The sequence below is a fragment of the Hyperolius riggenbachi genome, chromosome 2 (genome assembly GCF_040937935.1).
Source record: "Hyperolius riggenbachi isolate aHypRig1 chromosome 2, aHypRig1.pri, whole genome shotgun sequence".
In the NCBI taxonomy this organism is placed as follows: Eukaryota; Metazoa; Chordata; class Amphibia; order Anura; family Hyperoliidae; genus Hyperolius; species Hyperolius riggenbachi.
This window is the reverse complement of record NC_090647.1, coordinates 504527461-504544521: the sequence shown is the minus strand read 5'-3', so window position 1 is coordinate 504544521 and position 17061 is coordinate 504527461.

Below are 17061 nucleotides of genomic sequence, written 5' to 3'. Positions count from 1 at the left end.
TAAGGCGATATGATCGTCACTATAGCACTGAGCACATGTGGTGGTGGGGAGTTATGGTCATTTTGACCCATTGTGCAATCCTAGTGATCTGGTTCACCAGGATTTAACTGGGTACCTTAGGTGTATGCATGAAACTTCTTTACCTTGTAATACTAGCCTACCCAATTAGATTTCATTGCTGTCCTAAATGGGAAAGTTATAAAATAGTAGAAAGTAAGCAGAAAAGCAATTACAATTAAAATGGCTCCACTTTGGTGTAGTGCATAGCACTTTTACCTTGCAGCGCTAAGTCCATAGTTCAAATTTGTGCGAAGACACTATCGCTGTCGCATTTTAGTTGTTCTCCCTGTGTTTTCTTGGGTTCTCCAGTTTCAGTCTATGTCCCCCAAAATATACACAGATAAGTTAACATGTCATCTTGAGTTTGATTTTATCTTGTTGACTTAGCATACGTTAAGTAGAGATGCACATATTTAACCTTTTAAGAACTAAATAGCAACAAGTATACTAAACTCAGCAATCATCTTAAGAGATACTAGCCATTGATTTATAAGGGAAAGTTATTATACACTGTTTATGTATAACTGAAACTGAATGTATATTTGAAAAATCAATAGTATATTTCTCATTGGACTGCTGTAATGTAAAAAGTAAGTTTATTTTTATATTGTTTTAATATGTCTTGGCATATTGTTAAAATTTTTGGGAAATTCCAATAAAAAATATTGAAAATGACTTAGCATACGTTATTATTTTGTCTGTGGAATAATGCTTATCAGACAGGAAACAGACAGTCTGGATAGTGTAATGTTTAAAGAGGGTCTGTATTAAGAAAAAAACGCCCCTGGGGGGTACTCATACCGGGAGGGGGAAGCCTCTGGATACTATCGAGGCTTCCCCTGTCCTCCTCGGTCCCACAGCAGCAGCAATACAGCTCCCAGAATGGCGGGGATGTAAATATTTACCTTCCCAGCTCCAGTTCAGGCAAAGTAGCGGCTCTCGGCTCCGACTTAGGTGGAAATAGCCGATCCCAGTCCAATCTGCTCTACTGTGCAGGTGCAAGTCTCCTGCGCAGTAGAGCGGACCTGACTGGGATCGCTTATTTCCAAGCAGAGAGCTGCAACAGTTCCACCCGCTGGAGCCAGGGAAGGTGAATATTGCACAGCCTGACAAATTGTCGGCTGTGCCTTCTGAAGGGCAGACGGAGACCACCATGGGACGGAGGAAGATGAGTGAAGCCACAATAGGATCCAGAGGCTTCCCCCTCCTGAGGTGAGTACCTCCCAGGGGAATTTTTTTTATAGAGTTTCTTTTAGGGCTCTCCCTCTGATACAGGCAACCTGGGTTTGAATCTTGGCTCTTCTCTTACAGTAAGCTATTTTTCAGCTGTACAACTGATTTAAAGAATAAATATTTGATTGTAATGAATTACACCAAAGAGTTCCAGATCATTTGTATTGTGTGGTTATCATGGTGTGGTGAGCACCTGAGGAGCATCCTCCTAAAGCTTCTTCCAAGACATGTAATAATTAGTCCATAGTCAATGACTGACCATGACAAGGATAAGATTGTGAGCTCCTCTGTGTGAAAGCTAGTGGCATGACTATATATACTATGCAATGGCCTCAGTGTTATATAAATATATAATATTGATAGTAATCAATCAAAATGTCAACAAAACAAAATGACAGCTCATTTTAGTTGAATTACAGCTATGCTATCCTGTTATATTGCTCTTCTGGTACCTACCAAAACTGACAAATTGCTTTCTGTATCCTTTTCGGGACCGGCCACCTACCCCCCCCTTAAGGACCAGGCATTTTGCGCGGGAAGGGGGTGCGCGCTTTTGAAGGGGGGTCAGGCGGCCGGATCCCGTCTGTGGCTGCCTGGCATTGTGTCCCCCCTTGGTGGCCTGGGCCCCGCCTTCTGCCAGCAGCCTTCACTTACCTTCCAGGCTCCAGCGATGAGCCGCACGGGACCCTCTTCTCCGGCCGGCATCTCCGTTCTCTCTGACGAGCAGTTCCGGGTCGCGGCTTGATGACGTCATCAAGCCGGGACCCGGCGCTGACGTCAGATGAAGCGGAGATGCCGGCCAGAGTGGAGGGGGGCGCCGATCGTCGCTGGAACGGCAGGGAGGTGAGTGGATCCTCTTCTTTCCCCCCCTGCCGCCGCAGCTGTCAAACAGATCACTACGATCCGACGGCGATCGTAGTGATCATGTGATCAGCAGCCATACGCGATGGCTGCTGATCACTCGGGGGAGATGTCAGCTGTCATATGACAGCTTAATCTCCCCCTCCGGGTGCGCACGATCGCGTCGGGAGCGGAAATTGCGGGCCGGCGTAGATTCTACACCGCATCAGGCTAGAACAGCCACAAGTGCGGCGTAGAATCTACTGCACGCGGTCCCGAAAAGGGTATAGTGTGAAGATTTGTGTGGCTGGGTGTGGGAACATGTGACAAAATGACTGTGCCCTTGTTTTGTTTCCCAGGTCATGAGCTCTAAAGAAGCTGTGTTTGACAAGTTGCACTGTCAGATTAAGGTGCTTATGTCCCTTCGTCTGTAGTGCCCTTTAAAATGTGATTCCTGGTTCCTATGTTAGACGAGGGAAGGCTATCAAGAGGAAACTGGCTAGGTGGGTGGAGCCTGTGAGCACCAGCAGTGCAGCAGCAATATGTGGTGAGTTACATCACAGTTTGGATGCAAGGATTGGGGCTGAACTCACATGTTCACTGAACACTTTTTTTGTAGTGTTTTGCCCAGTGCCTTAGATCCTTGCCCACTTTCCCATTTTCTCCTTGGAAACGTGAGCAGGAAACGGAGTCACTAGTAATTGGTTGTGAATAAAAGGAGCCAGATTCTGATGTAAAGCTCAATTTTCACCTCTCAAGAAGGGGCAGTCATTAAAATCAAAACAGAACATTTTGAATCCTTTTAGTATATCAACACCAGAGCATGTTTATTTTTAAAGAGGCTCTGTAACACAATTTTCAGCCTTATTTCTTGTATCCTGTATGTTCCTATACCTGTTCTAATGTGGTCTGGCTTACTGCAGCCTTTTCTAGTTGCACTGTCTCTGTAATGTATCTAATCTTCTTTTCTTTGTCAAGCCTTGTCGAGCCAGGGAGGAATGTGCTGCCTCTGCTGTGATAGGGAGACGTTATGCATGCCACCTCCACCCCCACCCCCCCTGCAGGCTCTGTGTGTGTGCTTTGTTTATTAATCACAGACAGCTCTCTGCTCTCAATTTCAGCTTGTCTGAGGGAGAAGGGAGCTGCCCATGCTGAGAAACTGAGAACCCTGACTGGAGTTCACAATGTAATCAAAACTTGTAGTATACTGTATATATACATATGTATACTGTATATACACAAACATCACTTCCTGGTTAGCATCCATGTTTTTTGTTTGTAAACACTGTCTAAAACTGGCGATTAAAAAGCCAGTATCACATCGGGGAGAGGCGGAAATGGCAAAGAGGGATCCAGGAGATCACAGTGACTCGATTGGTATGTTTTTTATTGTACAAATCGGACAGTACACATTCTCTTTAATACCTATAATTAATGAAATGCTAAAAATTCTGGCTTGCATGTAAGTTTTATGCAAACTGTAATCAGCTGGAGTTGGACAAATTCAATTAAGTGCATTTGCTGTCCAATTCCAAATTTCATACCTTGAAATTAAAGTTGTATGCAAGATAGAGTTATTTGTGTAAGAAACTATACGTTGGTTGCTATGGGCAACAACACAACACCTTTGTTCGGCACCAGCAACTCCTTAGAGCTGCAACTCACAGGAAGTGTGAGAACTCGACTCATCCCCCCTACTTAATTAATATTGCGAGTGCTTTCTAACCCAGTTACAAGGAATGCCATGTTTAGTAAAGATTGGCTATGTTTACCTTTCTGTCGACTAACCGTCTGGGGCAGCTCAGACCTATGGCCTTCCACCAGGGACATATTCCTGGTAACTGACTGCATCATTTCTTCTGCGAGAAACCCGTCTTAAAGGCATATTCTGCGAACCAAGCCTTTACCTAGCATCAGTTCAGGCAACTGAGGCCTACATATAATACTTAAATTATAACAATTTGCATCTCACTGACCATATGTAACATTTAAAGTCAGGTGCACTTTAATCCATTAGCAGCTTCAATAGAGTTATCTCATCTGAGATAAGTGCACTGCTTTTGACCTCAGTCAGCAGAACTCGGTGTGCTGTAAATTCTTGGAATGCTATGATATCTCTCTACTAGCAGGACATATAGAAACTGAGAGCAGAAGTCCTCTGCTATTGCCTCACACTGCCCCCTAGTGACAAGTGTCCATAAATATGCATTACAGCAATACTTATTAGAAGCAAGGAAATGTAAAAAATAAGAAATAAAAAAAGTGCTAAAATAAATTGGCCTAGAGTCCTTGCAAGCCTCTAAATAAAGTGGCTGTTAAATAAGATCTCTTATTATTGTTGAAGTCAGCAGGGCATTCTTTTATATAGCTTTTACTTTAGATTTTGTTTTAGGTCTTAGGAAAATGTAGTGATGCCCTTGCTACTGCCTGCCTAAAACTAATCCCACAGAATATGGGTCACAGCTTTTTTTCCCTCGCTATATATTTTGCTCAGACGTAGTAACTGGGGAAAAGGGGAGCTGAAAATAAAATCTAAATGAAATACAGTTTATATCACCTGTCTTTTAAGTTGTTTATGATTTAAACTGAAGCTGTAGACTGGAGAAAATGTTCTATAAAGGATCCATCACTCTTGTCATGCCTTGGTTTTGACAGCTTTTGAGGTAACACAGACCATTACATTCCAAAGTTCATTTCACATTCTGCAGGCATCTCCCACACCAGCTCAGGAGAGGCATCTCCGCTCCCTTCTTCCTCCCAACCACTAGCAGGCAAAGAAACAGATGTTATTTGTTCCATCTTTTTCTTGAAGTAGGGTGGAACAGTGCGTTAAGCTTTCCAGCTTGTTACTTTTGTGCAATATTAAAGAACTTGAGAGAGGCATTGAGGATGCATCAACCTGAGCTGATTTGCTATGCCTGACTGTTTCCTGTTTAGAGTGATACAGGTTGTCTAGGACATTCCCTTTTTTTATTTTAACGAGCTATTTCACTGTTGATTTAAACGTTGCAAGTAATTAACCCACCGTCTCCTTTGCATCGCTGTAAAACTTCTGAGAGTAAAAAAAACTGAAGTAAATGCCAGATATTGTTTGCTGAAAGTTGCCTAGAAAAGCACAGGGACGGCGTGAGGTAATCTGTTTTTAATGCTGTTCTTTATTATTCTAAAGGCGTCCTCCACTAAATTTCTACAGCATTTGCATAGGTGGTAATTTGCTTCATTAAACTTACTTCCTGTGGAGAATAAGCCTCAGAGCGGGTCACATGACTAAAGAATTTGAGGGGAAAAAATGGTTTCAAGTGCAGTTTGAGGCAATTAGTAAATGGAAGGCGCATAAGGAGTTCTATTCTGTACAAAAGTTGTTAAAAAACTGTCTGTATTGGTAAAGTAATATGTCACAGTCTTAACTCCATTTAAAAGTGTGGCCGAAGCAATATGTGATATCATGATGAGATAAACATGTGTATGCACAGAAAACATTTTAATAAATAGGCTATTTTACCTGTTTTAGTATGCTGCCTGAACGAGTTCATTTCTGCTATAAATGTTTTTCTGGCAGAATACAACTTCTGGGGCCAGGGAGAGACATAATACATGAACTATTGACTTCTTTTAAACTCTGGGACACTTAGTAGGCTGCAACTGATTAGAGATAGTTAAAGGGGCACTATGGCAAAAAAAAAAAATGTAAAATGAGCCATAAATTACTTTTCACCTTTGTTGCTGTCACTTACAGTAGGTAATAGAAATCTGACAGAAGTGAAGAAGTGACAGGCTTTGGACTCGTCCATCTCTTCATGGGGATTCTCAGAGATATTTATTTTCAAAAGCACTTCGTGAATGGCAGTTGCTCTGTTGACCTGCCAAAAAACTGTGTAGCGAGCAGGGAAGCTGGCCACCATCATTGTTTAAATCCTTTTTAGGGAATATTGTTATAAAGAATAAAAGCCTTGCTGAGAATCCCCTTATAACGATAGGTGTAGCAAACAGAAGTCTGGTTATTGTGTGATCTGCAGTATCACCAATAAATCAGACACTATACCTGATAATATGGTGATCTGCAGAATCACCAATAATGCAAGTATAGCTGACAAGGTAATAGCAAGTGTACAGTACTTGGTGCAACAGTAATACTGATTAGTTTGGCAGAACCTCACGGGAGGAGCTAGTGGGTACTATCAGTAAGGAACCTCACCAGTGACAAGGGCTCACTGGTGAGTAGAGTGGTCAGACAGTTCGGTTCGGCAACAGACAGGAGGATACAGTACAAAATCGGCAGGCAGAGGTATTTAAGGCAGAGTCAGCAACAGGATAGGATGGGCAAAAGTACAGAATATTATAGCGTAAGAGAAGTCAGAAGAGAGCCAGAGTCATAAACAGATAATCAAGCAATAATAACAGTAGTAATAACAATTCCTAGTCTTGTGTGAAATACCTGGTTTCCTCCCAGATCAAAGCACACCGGAACTATATAAGGTCTGAGTGCTCCCACGAAGCATTCGCAACAACAGACAGTTTGCAAGTGATTCCCGGAGGCTTAAGAAGCGGAGGAGACCCCTCGGCCACACCCACGCCCATCAGCCAATCCGAGCTGCCGAAAGTCTCCTATGACATCAGCCGACCGGCAGGTCAGCTGACGCGCCTCCTTCCCGCATAAAGGTCCTGTCTGTGCGTGCTCGCGCGACAAAGCCACTCTATGAGCCACTGACAATCCCCTCGGTGTGCTAGACGCCGGGGAGACAGGCGAAACGCCAGACAGGGAAACCGAAGCAGCTGCAGGGGCATCCTGACTGCCCGCAGCTGCATCTCCACAGAATGTTACACCCCTAAGAAGAGATGGACTAACCCAAAACCTGTCGGTAATGTCAGATTTCTACTACCTACCTACTGTAGGTGACAGCATTATAGGAGAAAAGTAATTTGTGGCTCATTTTACTCTGGAAAAAAACCTAATTCTTATTTGTTTATGTTTGCACATATTTTAAATTTTACAATTTTTCGCCATAGTGCCCCTTTAAACATTCAACCTACTTTGCAAATGTTTAAATATAAAAGAAAACCATGGGACACTTAAAAAAGGTCATTTTTAGGAGTAGGAGGATAAATGTAATTGTTTCTCATCAGTTTATTTTCACCTCGGGATCACTCTAAGTAGGACACCAGAGGAGCACAAATGGCCTGTTTAAAAATAGGCTCATAGGCAAAGCACAAATCTAGGATTTTTTCCAGTGAATCCATCAAACACCCCCCCCCTCTCCCCCCCCCCCACAAAAAAAAATACTGAAACCTAAACAAGGTCCATGTTATTAACAAACAAAGTGAAGGGAATTTTCAGGCCTGCCTTCTACAATTCCCAAAACCCCTGCGCTGACTTCCACGATTTACTACAGGAGGATGGGGGAGTGGTTCCCTTTAGGTGGCCACACACCATACAATTTTTTAAATATTCGTTCAATTTAAGAATTGCAATACATTTTTCTGACTGATTGTAACATTTCAAAAATATGACCAATGTACCACACACGTATGTTCAATTTTGTCCCCAATTATGATAAAAATGATTGGAAAATCAGACAAAATTGCTAGGGTGTGTATATTAATAAATTGACAATCTAAAACACACCATACAATCTTTAGAAAGATTGAAGAAAAATATCTGGCTTTCCAGTTCGATTAAAATTGAAAAAAACGTGACATCCGATCGGATTTTTCAGTCGAATGAAAAAAAAGGCTTTCGATTTTTTCGGGAGATCCGATTGTTTTTATCGAATCGCCGTAAAAGCGGATCATTTTATTGTATCGTGTGTGGCTACCTTTAGACATGCATCTCTCACACTGATAATAGTTGGGACAAGGGTTCTCACCCATAGCCAACAGCAGAAGGAAGGGTGGGTGACAGCATTCAACACTTCAGCACTGCAAAGTGCCAGACTCATGCAATGATGTTTCAGGCAGTGTCCTAAAGACATACATGTGAAACAGGCTACCATGGTCATTTAGGCACTGGAGATAGCCGCTAGTAGAACATTGGTAAAGTTCTACTATAAGGCTGTATGTAATTACGATTGTAAAAAAAAGATAAATATTTTACTATCGCCCTAACCTGACCCCATTCTCACTTGAACACTCCATCTATCGATGCCCAACCCTAACCAACCCACCACCTACACATGCCTAGCTCTAACCGAGACCCCCAACTGATGCCTAACACTAACCGTCATTACCGCCACAATCCCCATTGATATCTGTGCCGCCTTAACTACTAAATAGCTTCAGGACCTGCACCCATTATTTTATTGGGTGACAGAGGCACTGTGGAAATTTGAGTGCCATAATAGGCTATCATATTAATAGCCATAGTAGCACTTGCTATTTGTAGCAGGAGTTTGTGTAGCAGGTGGCCCTGGCAATTGCTATTTATTCGGGTGCCAACGGTCGATGAACATATAATTTAGCAAGTCTAGGGTTCTGATGAAGATACAGGGACGGATCTAGGGGGGGGGGGGGGGCAGGCGGGTCTCTTGCCCCAGGCGCAGTTTGTTGAATTCTTAAAAAGGCGGCACAATTTGCATGGGGAATGGCAGTTTAGGCGCCAAAACCTGACCTTTAGGCACCAGAACCTGACCTTGCCCCAGGCGCAACTTGGTCTAGATCCGTCCCTGTGAAGATTTTACTAGTTGCATATAAAGCCATTATTCTCTAGAGTGTGCACACTCAATCTTGTATGTAGACATTTCAATTACCAGTAATCTATATGCGTGTGTAGTAGTGTAAGATATGGCCAATGCAATTAGCTTCTATGCCTACAAAAGTATATCAAGTACTGTATGTTTTATTTGACCAGAAAGACGCCACTACTGGATATTGTGTACAGCTTGACATGCACTTCCTGTGAAGTTAACTTTGTGCAAATTGAGGCTGTATTAGGAACACATACAGTAAGTATTACAGTGCATGGACTATTTAGTAGGTTCCATGGACAGTGACAGAGGCCACACACGCTATTGACTTGCTGGAGATACTCTTTTGTATTTTGTTTGCCTGGTGAAACGCGTTGAGCCCCTGAAATGCATTGCAACAACTGAATAAATATCAATTTGTTTTTGAATAAATGTGAAAACTACAACTCGTGGCATTTTCCTGGAGCGATAAGTCTTCCACACTTTCCTCCCAATTTTAGATTGTTTGTAAGTATTTTATATCCTTTGGTGTGCCTATCTTTTATGATCTATCTGTCATGCAGTAATTATAAACATTTTGATAGAATACATAAAAATATAGATGTTCTCACTTTATTCTAGGAGTGGTGCTTACATCCAATTTCTTATACATACTTGTGTGGTAGGGTTGTAGGATTGTACCAATGTACTTCTTTTTCTGCTAATTGTGTGTTAAAAATAAATCATTTTTACATTAACATGAAAAATGAAACCTACTGTATAATGCTAACATGACTGCCATTATCATAATAAAGACTAGAGATGGTCAATGGGATGCAAATCATTCCAGCTTGTGTGCAAATTTAAGCTAAGTTAACCCCGCTGCTATTTAAGTTAAATTTTCGAGTATGAGTAGCTACACACTTGTAGTTACTCATAGCGAACATCACTAAGAGCAACTACTATATGTCAGGGTTAGCATTCACAGGCAGGGATGAGTGAGAACAACTTTGCAAAAAATGAAATTGCCCCAGAGTGTGGGGGAGCATGGGCTGTATCAGTCGTGGTTAACTAAGTTAGGCCACTACCTCCCAACAATGCGTTCCATCTTCTGTACTCTTAGCTGGAACTTTTGTTGTGAAGGCAGAAGTGTTAGGAAGATGAAGAGCAGAGTGGTGCACATTGGTGGGAGGTGGCAACCTAGGCGGTGATTTAACCTTTGCGGGCATAGCCTGTAACTCCCGCATATTCCAAGACTATTTTGCTTTTCACTAAATGAATCTCGCCAGGGCCGGTGAAACATTTGCATCAGGCGCAAAGATTTCAGGGGCAGCATTTTTGTACAGTGTTTACCTTCCTGAGGAAGAATGGAGTGGCTGAGGTTGAGCAGGAGAGATGTCGCAAACATAGAATTTTCTATTCGGGAACAGCGTCGCAAAGTTTCTCAAAAAGTTTGTGAACCGGCTATTCGCAGCGAGCTCCATAGACTTGTATGGCAGGCGAACGGCCTAATAGCAAAGCCCCTTACATGCTAGAAGATATATGTGGTACTATTCCGTTAGCCGGGCGCAACAGAGCTACGTAATGTATCGAATCATGTATTTTCTTGCCGTCTCGCTGCGGCTAAATGTATCAAAAGTGAGTTAATTTAATTAAATTAAGCCATCGGCAATGTAACAGATGAAGCCACTGACTTCCGCTCTGCCTCCTCTCCTCCCCCTGCCTCTCTCCTATAGAACACTGGCAGCCGGGGGACACGCGTGTCCCCAAGAGTAGTGTTGGGCGAACAGTGTTCACCACTGTTCGGGTTCTGCAGAACATCACCCTGTGCGGGTGATGTTCGAGTTCGGCCGAACACCTGATGGTGTTCGGCCTTTTAAGTTCGAGTTCGTCCCGAACTACTGAATGGCCGCCGAACAGGGCCGAACAGGGCCCCTGTTTGGCCGAACAGGGCCCTGTTCGCCCGAACATGCCGCAATACGGCCCCCCATGGGGTCGCAGGCATAAGGGGGGAGCATGCCCCGATCGCGGGGGGGGGGGGGGTCGGAAATCCCCCCCACCCCCTCCGCTAGCGCTCCCCCCTCTGCCCGCTTCCCCATACAAAAGTTTAAGGCAAGTTAAATAGTACTTGGTGGCTGGCACTGGCAGTGGAGTGAGGAGGAGGAGGAGTCCGAGTAGCAGAGTGACGCGTTGAGGCCAGGCAGCGGACCCTTGTGGTACTTCCGCCCTTTCTCTGACCTCACGTCCTCTGCATACGAGGGTACGCGTCACGCGTACCCTCGTATGCGTCATCACGTAGAGGACGTGAGGTCAGAGAAAGGGCGGAAGTACCACAAGGGTACTACCGCTGAACCGCCCGCTGCCCGGCCTCAACGCGTCACTCTGCTACTCGGACTCCTCCTCCTCCTCACTACACTGCCAGTGCCAGGCCAGCCACCAAGTACTATTTAACTTGCCTCAAACTTTTTTTATGGGGAAGCGGGCAGAGGGGGGAGCGCTAGCGGAGGGGGTGGGGGGAATTTCCGACCCCCCCGCGATCGGGGCATGCTCCCCCCTTATGCCTGCGACCCCATAGGGCCCCCAAAATGGGCATGTTCGGGGGTCCCATTGACTTCCATTGAGTTCGGCGTTCGGGCCGAACAAGCCGAACATCTGGCCCATGTTCGGCCTGTTCGGCCCGAACCCGAACATCCAGGTGTTCGCCCAACACTACCCAAGAGTCATTTATCATAAGAAACAAGCAGAGCGGGGAGGCTGCAGACATTGTTTCTGCCAGCACCCGCTCTGCAAAAACAGCAGGATTCCCTGCCACGACGAACGACTCTGGTGGGACACGCATGTCCCCGGCTGCCAGTATTGTATAGGAGAGAGGCAGGGGGACGAGAAAGAGCCGAAGCTGGCGGCTTCATCTGTTACATTGCCGCCAGCTTAATTTAATTAAATTAACTCACTTTTGATACATTTGGCCGCAGTGAGACGGCCAGAAAATACATGAATCGGTACATTCCTTAGCTCAGTTGCGCCCGGCTAGCGGCATAGTACCACATATGTCAAACTCCGACCCGTGGGTAAAATCTGGCCCCAGAGCCATTAAATGTGGCCCCCAAGGGGTTTCCCCACTTTGCATAATTTTGCCCTGCTCTTGTCCACCAGGGAAGCTATACGTCATTTAAAAAAAAATGTCCCACCCTCTGAAAATAAATTCTATTAACCACTTAAGCCTAACTGGACGAAAATTTTCATCCAGTTAGGCTGCGCGCACTCCCGCGGGTCGCGCGCACTCCCGCGGCCCCCCCCGTGCGCGCTCCTGCTGGGGGCCGTTAGCCCAGCGATCAATGAAAGGGATTATAAATCCCTTTCGCTGATCGGGCCCCCCCGGAGAAAAGCCGACAGCGTCTCTTCAGACGCTGCAGCTTTTCTGAGATCAAAAAGTTCCCCGTCTTCTTTCTTCTTCCTGGGAGCGAGATCAATCGCTCCCAGGACTTTTTGACTGTGGCCATCTTGTGGCCAAATAGCAAACTACACCAAAAAATACTTAACACTCAATAAATACATTTTAAAACATTTACAAACCCCTGTTCACCTCCCACACCAAAAAATACCCACATACAAGTTTTAATAAAAAAAAAAATTACAATAATAATAATAATAAAAAAAAACATAAATAGTTACCTAAGGGTCTAAACTTTTTAAATATTCATGTCAAAGCAGTATATCAATATGATTTATTAAATTATGGGCTTCTAAATAGTGATGGACGCAAATTGAAAAAATGCACCTTTATTTCCAAATAAAATATTGTCGCCATACATTGTGATAGGGACATAATTTTAACGGTGTAATACCCGGGACATATGGGCAAATACAATACGTGAGTTTTAATTATGGAGGCATGTATTATTTTAAAACTATAATGGCTGAAAACTGAGAAATAATGATTTTTTTCTGTTTTTTTCTTATTCTTCCTGTTAAAATGCATTTACAGTAAAGTGGCTCTTAGCAAAATGTACCCCCCACAGAAAGCCTAATTGGTGGCGGAAAAAACAAGATATAGATCAATTCATTGTGATGAGTAGTGATAAAGTTATTGGCAAATGAATGGGAGGTGAAAGTTGCTCAGATGTAAAAAAAATCTCAACCCTGTGGGCTTAAGTGGTTAAAGTCTATGTGAAAAATGCAAATGCACTTTTTTCCCTCATAAAATTGGGTTCTATGCAAACGGCGAACAGGCCTTTGTTCACAGAATACTACTCACGGGCCATCTCTAGTGATCAGTTTGTTTGTCACAGACTCGCAGCCAGCCAGTGTGCTATTGCATTGAGCAGCAGCATGTTGTTATGTAAAAACATTAAATGAAGCGGAGTAAATTGTCAGGTGCTGGGTGATCATTCCAAATCGGGGGTGGGGGTGCATCCTCACAAGTTTGCCTCAGGCAGCAAAAAGTCTAGAACCGGCCCTGGATCTCGCGCATCCTTATTCACAATCTTTGAACTTCAGTTTGCATTCAGTCTGATGTCAGTTTGATGTTGTACTGCTGAATGGTGAGGTTAAAATGAAGTGAAATCAGAGTAAAATCATGCATACACTGATCAACTGAGAGAGCAAACTGAAGTCAAGAACTTTGGTTAAATGACCAATAGCTTATTTAGCTCAGCTGCATGCTCCAGTCTGCACTGAATCTTGAACCGCTGTCCTGTGTTTTTAGAGTCAGAGCAAAAAATAATACAATCACACCAAGCAAACTTCTTAATTGTATTGCTCTTTGCCTTTCCTGTGGGCTCATGCAATAAATCTGCAGTAATTACCTGGATGTCTGTCTCAACATTTGTTTATAATGCATTCCAGCAAATGTAAGACATCAGGTCAACATGCTCACCAAACCTGACAAGCATTAATGTGGAATCGCATGAAAGAGCAATCTAAATTGCAAAATAATGTAGGTTGTTAAAGTATCAGTGCATTTGATACACCGATCAGACATAAGTGTAAAACAAGAAAAAAGGTATAAGAACTCTGAAAATGAGGCAAACTTAATCCCCTTATGGCTCATTAACTCTGCTGTGCTTTTCTACAACAATTCCCACCAGCACAAAGCACATAAAATACAGGACGAGGGGAAAGTTCATCGTTTTCAATTGGGATTAGACCATATTTTTTGAGCTGAGACTTTAAAAGTCATTAGAGTGTTAATGAATGCTTTAAAGTGAATTGCCAACTTTTTACAAAAGTAAACAATCACTTAATATTTACCATTAGTTTTAAACAGGATTTTTTTTTTATCATAGGCTTACCTTGTATATTTTAATTCCAATGTGCAGCTTCTTCCTGCTGTCTCAGTTGCAACTGGTAGTGTCAGAACTTCCTGATAGTAGCTCAGTTTTTGCAGTTGTGGAAAATAAGCAACAATTGTTACTGCTCTCTGCAATGTGTAATTTAGAAAAAGTACAGTGTGTGATGAAAACTAGTGCAATCCAGACTGAAAAAAAAAAATAACAATACAACCTGTAGTTGCCGTTAGTTGTGAAAATTCATAAAGGTAATTTTTGATTACATTAAATTGGCAACATTTATGCAACCCTAATGCAAATTTCAAGCCTCATTCACATGCCTGACTGAAGTCAGTCGAGGCGGCCGATAATGACTGCCTCAGCCGATAGTCAGGCATGTGTACAGAGGCCCCCAACCAACGACGGGCGATCGGCAAACGATCCGCCCGGCGCATCAACTTGGCCAGGCGGCGCTAAACTTCTTTGAAGATGCTGCTTCCCCACCCACTAAGTGATGTCACGCATGCGCCACTCCATCATCGCTCCGCCTCGCTGCATAGCAACCAAACGCATTGCCAGCTACATAGCTGATACGCCTCTGTACAGACAGGCCGTCCCAGGGGATCAGGTTTCGATCTCCGGTGGGCAATATCAGCTGTTAGGTGTCTACGTACCTTTAGATGTAAGCTTTTAAGATACACACTTATCTTATGATTCAATAACAACACATATGAGCTGTGTTTGTAGTGTATTTACATATATATATTTTTTTATCGGTTTAGGAGTTGTAAATTCCATACTTAGCAGACAGGAACCCAACTTAATTATAGATTTAATATTCAAAAGGTGGTGCAGCCCACATGAACATGATCACATTTTGCAAAAAAAAGAATCCTGAGGATGATTCACCAAGTGGACCAATAGGGGCTCCCCCAGTGGGAGCTATGAAGGCGCTTTTGATGTGGCTCCAATGTTTATTACAAGTTGAACATGAAGGAGAACAGCAACACTGGCCTTGGAGCATATGGCTGTCCAGCTCAAGCAAGCAAGCGTGAAGCGATGGGGAGTGATAGTGCCAGAATGTAGCGGCTAGTGGGTGAGTGGCAGGGAGCTTTCTGGCTCTAGTGGTGGTGCTATGGATCTCCTGGGGGTGGGGCAGCAGTGCTGTGATGCTGAAGGACAATTCCATAGCACAAAACCTTCCTCCCCATCATCCAGCATTTAGGAGCAATGATCAGGGGAATAGCTACTTATTCGCCAGAGTTAGGCTCTTCTCAATTGGACATTGTTCAGAAGAAGCAGGCAATTCAATTTGCTGGTAAATCCTGAGCGATGCTGTGAGCTCCTTGTCAAATTGAATATGGCCCCTTGAAACTTATTTAATTCACTTATCCAATCCAATCTAAACATTTGTATAGTACTTTTCTCCTGTCAGACTCAAAGCACTCAAGAAGAGCTGCAGCCACTATGACATGTTCAAGAGGCCACCCTGCAGTGTTAGAGAGTCTTGCCATGAACTCCTGACTAATTAGGTACTGACCCTAGCCAGGATTCGAACCCTGGTTTCCCATTTCAAAGGCAGTGCCCTTAACCAGTACACTATCCAGCCACTACTTATTCTTAGTTTCACACCTCATCAATAATAAAATGCCTTTTAAGCCACCAGCAAGCAAGAAAATACTCGAAATAACTTTTTTCACATACTTTTTGGTTCTTTTTCAACTGCAGAGTGCTTAAAAGTTCGAGGAAAAAAGTGACTTGAGCCAGGGGCCATGGCCCATATGCAATTAACTTTTTCACCTTGTTGACTCCTTAGAGATAATTTGTCAACTTCTTTTTAAAATAACTTTTTAGGCCTCATTCCCATTGCGTTCCATTTGCGTGGCCGTCCGCGTTGGGCGGGTTTTGTGGTGGGTTTTTTTTTCTGACTCCCTGCGATTACCTGTGCGCTGTTTTTTTTTTGTTTTTTTTTTTATAAAACGCTTTTCTAAGCGGTTTTGCAGAGTGATTGTGGTTTTTCACTTCTTGATGTCAGTCAGGAAGTGAACTCTTTGAACAGGAGAAAAATAAATACAATGTATTTATTCTTAAAAACACGAATGCAATCACTGCACAAAGCGATTTTGTGAGCGTCTTGCGTTTCTCCTTATACCTAATACCTTCCATTGAGGGGGAATCGCCCCGAAAATGGTCCACGCACACACCACTTTGCTGTCCGCCCAGCACACGACCTGTGCTGATATGAACCTTCTCATAGACATTTATTGCACAAGTGTTTGGGGGAGGGGGGGTTGCGTTTTTAAAAAGTACACGCGGATGAAAAAAGGCAGAAAACGCCTGCAGTGTGAACGAGCCCTTAAAATAACTTTTCTGCATTTTTTTTTCAGCGAAAAAAAGGACTATCAAAATTTCTTTCAGTGCTGTCTCGCTTGCTGGGGGCTTAAAAGGCATTTTATTGCCAAGGTGTGAAAATATCACCTAGTAGAAAAAGTTAATTGTATATGGGCCCCTATCTTTTGATCATAATTAAAGCTCTAATTCAGTTATCTTTCCGTGTGAATCTTCCAAAGCCTCACACACACCTTTGAGGCAAGTCACCCAGCATTAATTGGGATTTGATCCCTCAGTGCCAACGCTGTGCAGACACATGGCTAGCCCCTAGGCTAGTGATGCATTCTATTGCTACATGGGTGGGAGCAGTGTCTGAGCAGTGTCATGTGGATGGTAGGGTAAGTGAGAAGAATACTGCATATACTTGAATACAAGTCGACCTCGTGTATAAGTCGATTTCAAAATTCAACCCTCTTAAGCTGGATGTTTTTTATTGACTCAAGTATAAGTCTACCCAGCAAAGTTAATGGCTGCACTTGGTGTTCAGGAGGGGTAAATTACTGCACTGCATGCAGTATTGCAGCCATTAACCCATCCTGTCCCTTAAGTGCAGCCAATACCTCCTCCAGGCCCAAGTGCTGCAATTATTCACTCCCTTTTATGCAGCCCAG